We start from the raw sequence: 9,157 nt of genomic DNA on the forward strand, positions 1-9,157 counted from the left end.
AAATAGTCATGTTAAACATTACTTTCTTATTCTTAATAGATAAATGTGACAAATAAAATTGAACAAGAGAATATTTACTTCAAAATTATATTGAGAAAGTAATTTGTGGAAATAAATAAATAAATAATGAGGAGAACCAGTAGTACGATGAAAAGTTATTCTCCAATTTGTTGGGATTTTTTTGTGAAATCAATTCATATCAATTAATTATAATTAATAACATATATAATTGTTTTTTAATTTAAATCTTATATTAAAATATTTGCTCTTACACTTGTTCATTTTAGCAAATTAAGTAAAAAAATATTTTCGTATAATATATCTTTTTTATTAAATAGTTATATGAAATACTAATGGTCAATTTTATTAATATTTTATAATTTATTTTTATAAAATACAAATCTATCTAACCTATAGTTTTGATTAAAGAAACCTAATAATTGATCTGGTTCAATTCAATGTGGTCAATATTTTAGTTTCTGGAATTTGACTATTTGAAAAACATCTTTCGCAAATGCATACTATACTCCTAAATAATTAGGAATTTAGATTTATTTAGAACATTAGTAATATTTATGAGAAAATTGTATGAAATAGTAAACTGTTAATTTAAATTAAATGTTATAGTCATAGTTTATTTTAATTGTAATTTGCAGCAAACATTTCATTTTTTTGTCATCTGATTCGGTATACAATTAGCCATTTTTGGTATACAATTAACCATTTTATACATTTCGGTATAAAATGTGTTTGTGTTTGTATAAAGCGAGAGAAAAGTGTATATACAAATACATATATTTTCGTCCTATACACTTATAGTTATACAAATACAGATCTTATTATACAAATTACAATGTATAAATGAATCTATACAAAACTGAACAATTTGTATAAAATTGGATGTTTCTAGCGAATTATACAAATCAAAAGCTCCATAACAAACATAAAATTTGCTATGGAGCGCAATTATGCAAACTATATCTATAACATACAAATATGATTTTTATGTTTGCTATACGTGAAAGTTGCTCATATATTAATATTGGACCCGTGCTGCACAGGCCATTTTTTCTAGTAACAACATGAAATACTAGTCAAATTAAAAATACTATTATTCATAAATTGTTCAGACCTTTTTCATCTATATCATTCTATATATATTCTCTGAATGATTGAATTTTGATTTAACTATACAGATCTATTTTGTGATTTGCTCGTGGAGTTCTGTATCATAGCCATGGCTTCTTTTGCACCAATTTTCAACTTTGGCAATATCACTTCTCCAATACATCAAGGGCCTAAAATATCCCTCAACTATTTGAATCGGTATAAATTATCTTTTATCTATTTTTCGACCTTTAAATATCTCTGATGTCAAACTTCTGACTCAAAAATACATTTATTTCTAACGGCTTATACTCATAAGGTGGATGTAGAGCAATATTGTACAAAATCACATAATTTAAGGACATTTTAGGCCCTTCTTCATTGAAATAATTTGAATTTTTTCTTTTTTGGTTTCCCACCCGGCGTCCAGAGCCCACATTGGAGCCTCGACTAAATTCGGATCGTGCACTGCAGGATCCATTCGAGGGTGGCACTCCCAAGATGATTTTCTCCATACCTAGGGGCTCGAACCTAAGACCTCTGATTAAGGGTGAAACACTTCCACCAGTGCACCACAACCCTTGTTAATTTTGAAATTACTTACTATATATGCTCATATGATTGACCTGATTTTGTGTTTCATAGTAAATTAAAAATAAAAGAATGATTGGTCCTCTACTCTCTGCAATCACCCTTTCCCCCTCCCCCTCAGTACTTCCTCTCTCTTCCACTTTTTTCTTGTTGGATTTTTTCCATCATTTTTTTTTTCAACTTATGACAAAACAAGGGAGAAAAAAGAGAAAAATAACGACGAAATTTATATAGAAATTATAATTAGTTCAATAGATAATGATTTTATTAAGCAACTATGTATGTATACTAGCTACATTTTTCTTTTGTGTGTACCCAAAATTCAAAAGAAAAGAATGAAAATAATCCTTTCTTCTATCCCCACCCTATCTCATCATGATAATAATACAAATTAAAAGAATATAAACATGTAAGTTCATTTCAAATTTGAGTCTCAGATATCCTAATTAAGAATGAGATTAAAAAAAGAATAAAAAGAGGAAATAAACAAGACAATTGAATAACTAACAGAAAATTTTATATTAATAAAAAAATAATTATCATTTTTTTATATGGACAATCAGACGGGACAAGTATGGATTTTATTTAGATCCTTATTCCCTAGTCATGAGTTGAGTTATAATAAATCACAGGTTTATTTAAAATAGGCCAATAGAAAGATTTCATTAAATTAATAATTTATAAGATATTATTTTGAAGCGTTTTTTTTTTATCAAAATATGAATTATATTTTCTTTTTGTTATCTATTTGAGAATGATCTAAATTTGGACCAATCAGATTAGACAACATAATAAATAAATATTTAATGATTTTTCTTTAAAAGAAATGTTAAAAAATAATAGCAACTATGAGCCAAAGGATTAATATCGAGAGTATTTTTGAGCCAAAAGTTTGACGTCGGAGATATTTGGAGGCCAAAAGATGGATTGATGATAGTTTTGTACTAATTCAAATAATTGAGGGGTATTTTAAACCTTCTCCATTAATAAAATTATGCATAATACATAAACATGACTCTTAAATTGACTTCAGCGGATAACTATGGCCTCCAACTTTGAGTGTGCACAAGTAAACACTTAACCCTGACACATGTATGTCTGTTAGTATAAAGGGTATAATGCTCTAATTTTTGGACGGCAGAAGCACCAATGTCCCAAAAATATGACGGAGGGTATCTGCATACCATTTACGATAATTTGAGGGTATATTTATCCTTTTTCCCTTAAAAAAATGATTTTAGGATTATAAATTGCTACTACACCCACACCATTGGAAAATGAGATCTGTGACGGCATACATCATCCTTTCAAATATGTCATAATTTGCATACAAATTTGAATCAATAAATATAGAGAAAACACAAAAAAAAAAATTCCTAAACTTGGAAGCACAATTTATTTTAGCTCTTAAAATACACGGACGTTTAAATACACCTTAATATCTTTGAAGTGAATTAAATACAACCCTGAGAGGAGAATAACACTCTCACTTGCCACATCATAGCCATGTGAGCACCACGTCACAACCATGTAAGCACCATGTCATTAATTTTCAATCTTTTTTTTGCTTATTCACTTTTTTTCTTTTACACTTTTTAAAATTCATTACACTAATCAATTAATTAAAAATTCATTTTAAAATCAAAATTTCCCCCCCTTCTTCCCCCCCTTCCCTTCTCCCCCCCCCCCCCTCCCCCCCCCCTTTCTTCTTTCTTGATTTTAACCATTTTCAGCCTTCATTGCTTCTTCTTTTTCTCGACCATTTTTAGCCTTCAATAGTTATTTTCTTCTTCAACATTCATCAAAAAAAATTTAAAAAAATAGCATACTTACTCTTTCTTCTTCGAACCCGCCCCTCCCAAAAATCTGCCCCTCGGAGAGTGATACTTTTTGAAAGTTATTTTTTTTAACAACTCAAATGAAAAATGAATGTTGTATAAGAGAGTTGATAGACCCATATTTTTTGCATCACAACTAATTGAAATCAAAATAGGTCACTTAAAATTCTAGAAAGTCTACCTTCAATAATATAAATTAGGTGTTGGGTTTTGTGGATTAATGAAGGGCTGGTGAGGTGAGGGATGAAAATGAAGGAAACGTTACTAAGATGGAAGAAGAAAGGCATAAACAGTGTTTCAATGGGGAAGAAGACATTTAAGGGAAGACAACAAAATAAAAAGAGAACAAAAAGATTCAATATTTTGTTTTAAAAAAAATCTAACCCACAAATTTCATTTACTTCTAAATAAGAAATTTCACGTTTTTTTTAAAAAAATTAACTTTTAAATTTTTTATAAACTATTAGTTATATACTGGCCAATAAAAAATGTCATATGTATGATTTTACCATTCAGTTTTATGTATTATTATTATTATTATTATTTCACACGCTTTTAGGAGAGTGAGTACACTCACTTTGCCACGTCAGCTCTTCGGATGATATTTAATCACTTCAAAATTGTTAAGGATATATTTAAATGCCCGTATAGTTAAAGTACTAAAGTAAATTTTGTTGCAAAGCTCAACGGAATTTGATATATAGGGGCCAAATTATAAGAAGGACTACATACTTAAGGTGCAAATGCGAAAACTACAAAGAGTGCTTTGGCAAATGATAATACAAAGCAAAAAATTCTAGGAACATTATTGGTTGACATTGATCCATTATTTGTAAAGATGGTGAGGAAGTCTAGGCACCATGATAAAATGGAGAGGAAGTTTGGGGTGTGTAGTAAGTCCATAAATCTCATCCATGCTAATGTCTTGTGGATTTATGCCATGTGGCAATTGCCAATTGAATCCGTGCAACAAGTTGGCTAACGTGGCCCTAATGATACGAATCCCAAGACTATATCCCGGGCACTTTCTCCGACCCGAACCAAATGGTAAGAGCATAAAATGTTGTCCCGTAACATCTATATCCTTCCCTTCGAATACTCCAAGTGTTCACCATTAAAATCGTCCCTTTTGGTATGTCGTAGCCTGCTATATGACAATCCTCTAGGGAAGTACGGGGTGGAAGCATGGTGCTTAATGGGTGAAGCCTTAAAGTTTCCTTGATAATTGATTCAATGTAAGTGAGTTGAGTGAAATCTTTCTCTTGCACCCATCTCCCATCTCCAATGACACGGTCTAGCTCTTTTTGTGCTTTCTTAATCATTTTTGGTTGTTTAATAAGTTCATGAAAAGCCCATTCAATTGTTGTTGCTGAAGTGTCTGTGCCACCAGCTAATAAATCCTAACATAATTTATTGGAAAATTAAGCAATGCGCTGTATAATGCACACAATCTAATGCGCTGTACCAAAATTCTAAAATCATTTGTTGAGTTTAAAAAATTCACCCCTATTAAAAAATAATTTCAAAAAAAAATAAAAAAATCAATCCCCAAAATTTCAAAAATCTACTTTGATTCATATTTTTGTTGTTGATTTTGACCTTAGATCTTTGTTCACTAGTGTTTTTTTAGTCTTATGTTCAAAATTTCAAATGATTTGAAGTTGTAGAAAAAATTCAACCATTAAAGAATGTTGAAATTTTAAAACTTTGAAAATATTTCAAGTGGATCTTGTTGAGTTAGGTTAACTTTGAGCTAAAAAAATATTGAGTTTTGATATTTAGCTTGGAGGAAAACTACTCTTGAAATTTCAAGTGACTTCGTGAAGAATTGAAGAAGTTTGAAATTTGAGAATTGTTAATGTTCTGATGTGTTGTTGGTGTTCTCAAGGAATAGGAAGCAAAAACACTACATTGACCCAAAAATTTCAACTGAAAAGTGTTAAAAGTTGTTTGGGGTAAAAATAGTTTTGCAAAACCTGAGTTAAATAATGGCATGAGTGAGCCTTTTTTTTAACAGCAATGACATATATAGATGATTCAAATTTTTAACGAATGACATAAATGAGCAAAGTTCGATGACATATTTGAGCATTTTCCCTAAATTTTTGAATAACTACTCCTTTAACATACTCAGTATAATCCTACAAATAAGGTTTGGAAAAAGTAGGATGTAGACGAGTCTTATGAAGTAAGAATGTAAATTTTTCAATCAAACACTAAAACAATGGCTTGGGCCCCATCTTTTTTTTTTTTTTTTTTTTAATTATGTGAATTCAAGCATATTCACATAAATTAAGATTTTATTTTCATAAATTAGAGGTAAAACAAATAAAGGAAAAGATAAAGAAACCTGCATTAGACCCTTGACAGAATCAGTGTTGAGTTTGAGATGAAGATTAGGATCATCAACTTGTTGCAACAAAACATCCACCATATCCCTTGCCACAAAATTCTTATCTCCTAATTCCCTCTTAGCCTTGTGATCATCCAAGACAAAATTATTAAATTTATCCAAATTCCTATGCAACTCTTTCATTTCCTTAACATAACCTTGCAAATCCAAAAACCCTAACCAAGGTATCCAATCTCCAATATTAATCACACCATTAAGTAAAAACCACTTATCAAGCATATCCTGCAATTTCTCCAAACTTATTATAGAATTATCGTTACAATTACCATTTGAGTGATCACTAAAATATTTTTCACCCAACACTGTTCTACTTATACTCGTTAGAGTGTAACGTGTTAAATGTTGTCTAAGAAGAATTGGGTTCCCTAACATGGAGAGATGAAAAAGTCGCGAAATAAAATTCTGCCTTTCCTCTACTCGAATGTACTCAAACGAATCTAGACGTTTAGAGTTGAAAATGTGGTTGAGGTAGATGCGTCGTGCTTGTTTCCAAAATGGACCATAAGGCGCCCATGTCATGTCATGATAATTATAAGCAGTGTACTTACCAGCAGCAAGTTGAGGGCGAGACGCCCTATTTGCATCATTTGTTTTTAAAAATTCTCTTGTCATTTCTGGAGAGGATACTATTAGCACATTTCGAGTACCAAACTTTAGAAGCATTAAATCTCCATAAGTTATCGCGAGTTTGTGAAGGGATTTGTGAGGGACGGAACCAACAAGATGTAGATTGCCAATTATAGGCCATGGTTTTGGACCTGGTGGAAGATTTTGTTTATCATCATGGAAGAGTTTTAACAGAACAAGACATGTTATAATGGCTAAAACTACCCAACAATAATTCTCCATCTTAATTTACATGTGTTGGAAAATATTTGAAAATTCTTGTAGCTTGATGGAAAATTTTGAATTGATGGAAAATTCTGCAGGAGTACTGTATTTTCTCTATTATTTGTCTCATTGATCACAAAGAAAGAACATAAGAATATATCATTAAATAGAGAGAGAGTCTAAGTTTTGGCTTTGATTTTTCTATCATCAAGAAAAGAATTGGGAGATTATATAGATGAAAAAAATCATCTAATGAATTGGATGAATGTATAAGAATACTCAAAAATATAAATCATCACTTAATGTCAATAAATGAAAATAATAATCTATCTATTTATATATAATAGGAGAAGAAAAAGTGTCTATGTATCAGTACCACAAAAATCATCTTTTTAAATAATTAAAATAAAATTAGAATAATTAAATATAAATAAATTACTTTAAAACAATTTTATAAGTTAATTTTAATTTATAAATTATAACATTTAAAAATATTCGCTCCAGTACAAATATCTAATCAAACTATTTATGTTGAATTTTTAAAAAGCTGTCACAAAAGAAATGAAGATGAAGTCAATGGCCGCTATATAAGGATTAGTGGAGCAACAATAATTGCATGACGGCATGAGTTGGAAAACAAGAGAGAGCGTAGTTGGAGGGCTTGGACTATTAAAAATTGTAATTTTATCAATTTTTCTTATTTACTGTGCATTTATTTAATATTTAATTTAATTTCAGAAATAAAATAGTATATGTAAAATCTACATATTATTTTCTTAATTTAAATTAAGACAAGATANGATGAAGTCAATGGCCGCTATATAAGGATTAGTGGAGCAACAATAATTGCATGACGGCATGAGTTGGAAAACAAGAGAGAGCGTAGTTGGAGGGCTTGGACTATTAAAAATTGTAATTTTATCAATTTTTCTTATTTACTATGCATTTATTTAATATTTAATTTAATTTCAGAAATAAAATAGTATATGTACAATCTACATATTATTTTCTTAATTTAAATTAAGACCAGATAAATAAAGAGATTAGTTAAATTTGATGTATATCTTTTAAATATGATAAATAAATAATATAATATAATATGGATTTTGAATATGATCTATATGTATATTGATTTATGTGCAATAAATATGCATGGTTGGAAAATATATAACTCTAATAGTTAGATCGATAGAAGTTGTCAACAATAAACTTAAGAAAAAAAAATGAATTGCAAATAAAAGATAAATCATGTGTTTAATCAATTATGATGAAATGAATTAAAAATCCAAATACATATGGATTTAACTATGTAACTTTATATTGATAGAAGTTGATGTTACTTTATGAGTTTTTTCTATTAAAATAATTAACATATTCTTTTGATAATTTAAATTAAGAATATAAGTTATAAAATTTTATTCAATAGCATATTAAACACACTTTATGTGAAATCGTAAAATATAACATAGAAAAATATAGGCAGGTTGTCAAGAGATCATTAGGTATTTTGGTTGAAATTGAGATGAATACTTGTCACTTATTCAAACATTGATAGAGGCTTACAATATCTTTTATCGATCAAGTAATAGCATATGATTGTATTTTCTACGACTCCATAAGATATTGTCTTCATGATATAATATTTTTAATTAAAAGTGGATAGACTAATCTTTTTTCCTAAAATATTATCTCAAGTGATATCATAGGAACACTTTTTTGAAAATTTATAGTGGTAACTCTATGATTTAAAATTTATAAACATTGATACTAATATTAAGACAAGTAATGTTTGATGAGAGAATATTGAAGGAAACGAACAAACGAGTTATAAAAAATCACATATTTTGAAAGAAGAAAAATTCAATATATAATTCATGCTATTCTCTATAGCCCAGTTTTTTTCGTTTGATAAGTAATTATGCATTTAGCAACAACCTCGGAATCTTATTAAGCATATGACATAATCTTAAAAAGTGTTTTTATTTTTCGTGTTGTAAACATATTATTTTTATTTTTTTATATATCTAATGTATGTTATTTGTTTTTTTAAAAATAAAATAAAATATATTCAGATATTGTAACTAGGATCATATCCCTAATTAATCTCCATGTTAAATGCACATAATTCAAAAGGCATGAGAGAGGAAAATCTTAAAAAATAAATAAATTTAAATACAAAAATGAATTATTTTGTTATGTATGTAATTTAAAAAACTATGTTTGTAATTAAATAGAAGTACATTGTAATCAAATTTAATTATTGATGCTAGTCTAAATATATAAAAGCTATAAACAAAGCGTATTATTTCCGCAACTACTTTGATATTTTGTTTATAGATGTTTTAAGTTATACAGTAAAAGGGGGCTTGCGTTTGAA

At 28.6% G+C, this 9,157-nt stretch overlaps 1 pseudogene; it reads right to left on the reverse strand.

Annotated features, from left to right (window-relative positions):
• Window positions 1–4,218: 4,218 nt before the first annotated feature.
• LOC125856464 (dimethylnonatriene synthase-like) lies at window positions 4,219–6,824 on the reverse strand (annotated as a pseudogene).
• Between the last annotated feature and the right edge of the window lie 2,333 nt (window positions 6,825–9,157).

Source organism: Solanum stenotomum, chromosome 2 (genome assembly GCF_019186545.1).
Source record: "Solanum stenotomum isolate F172 chromosome 2, ASM1918654v1, whole genome shotgun sequence".
Classification (NCBI taxonomy): Eukaryota; Viridiplantae; Streptophyta; class Magnoliopsida; order Solanales; family Solanaceae; genus Solanum; species Solanum stenotomum.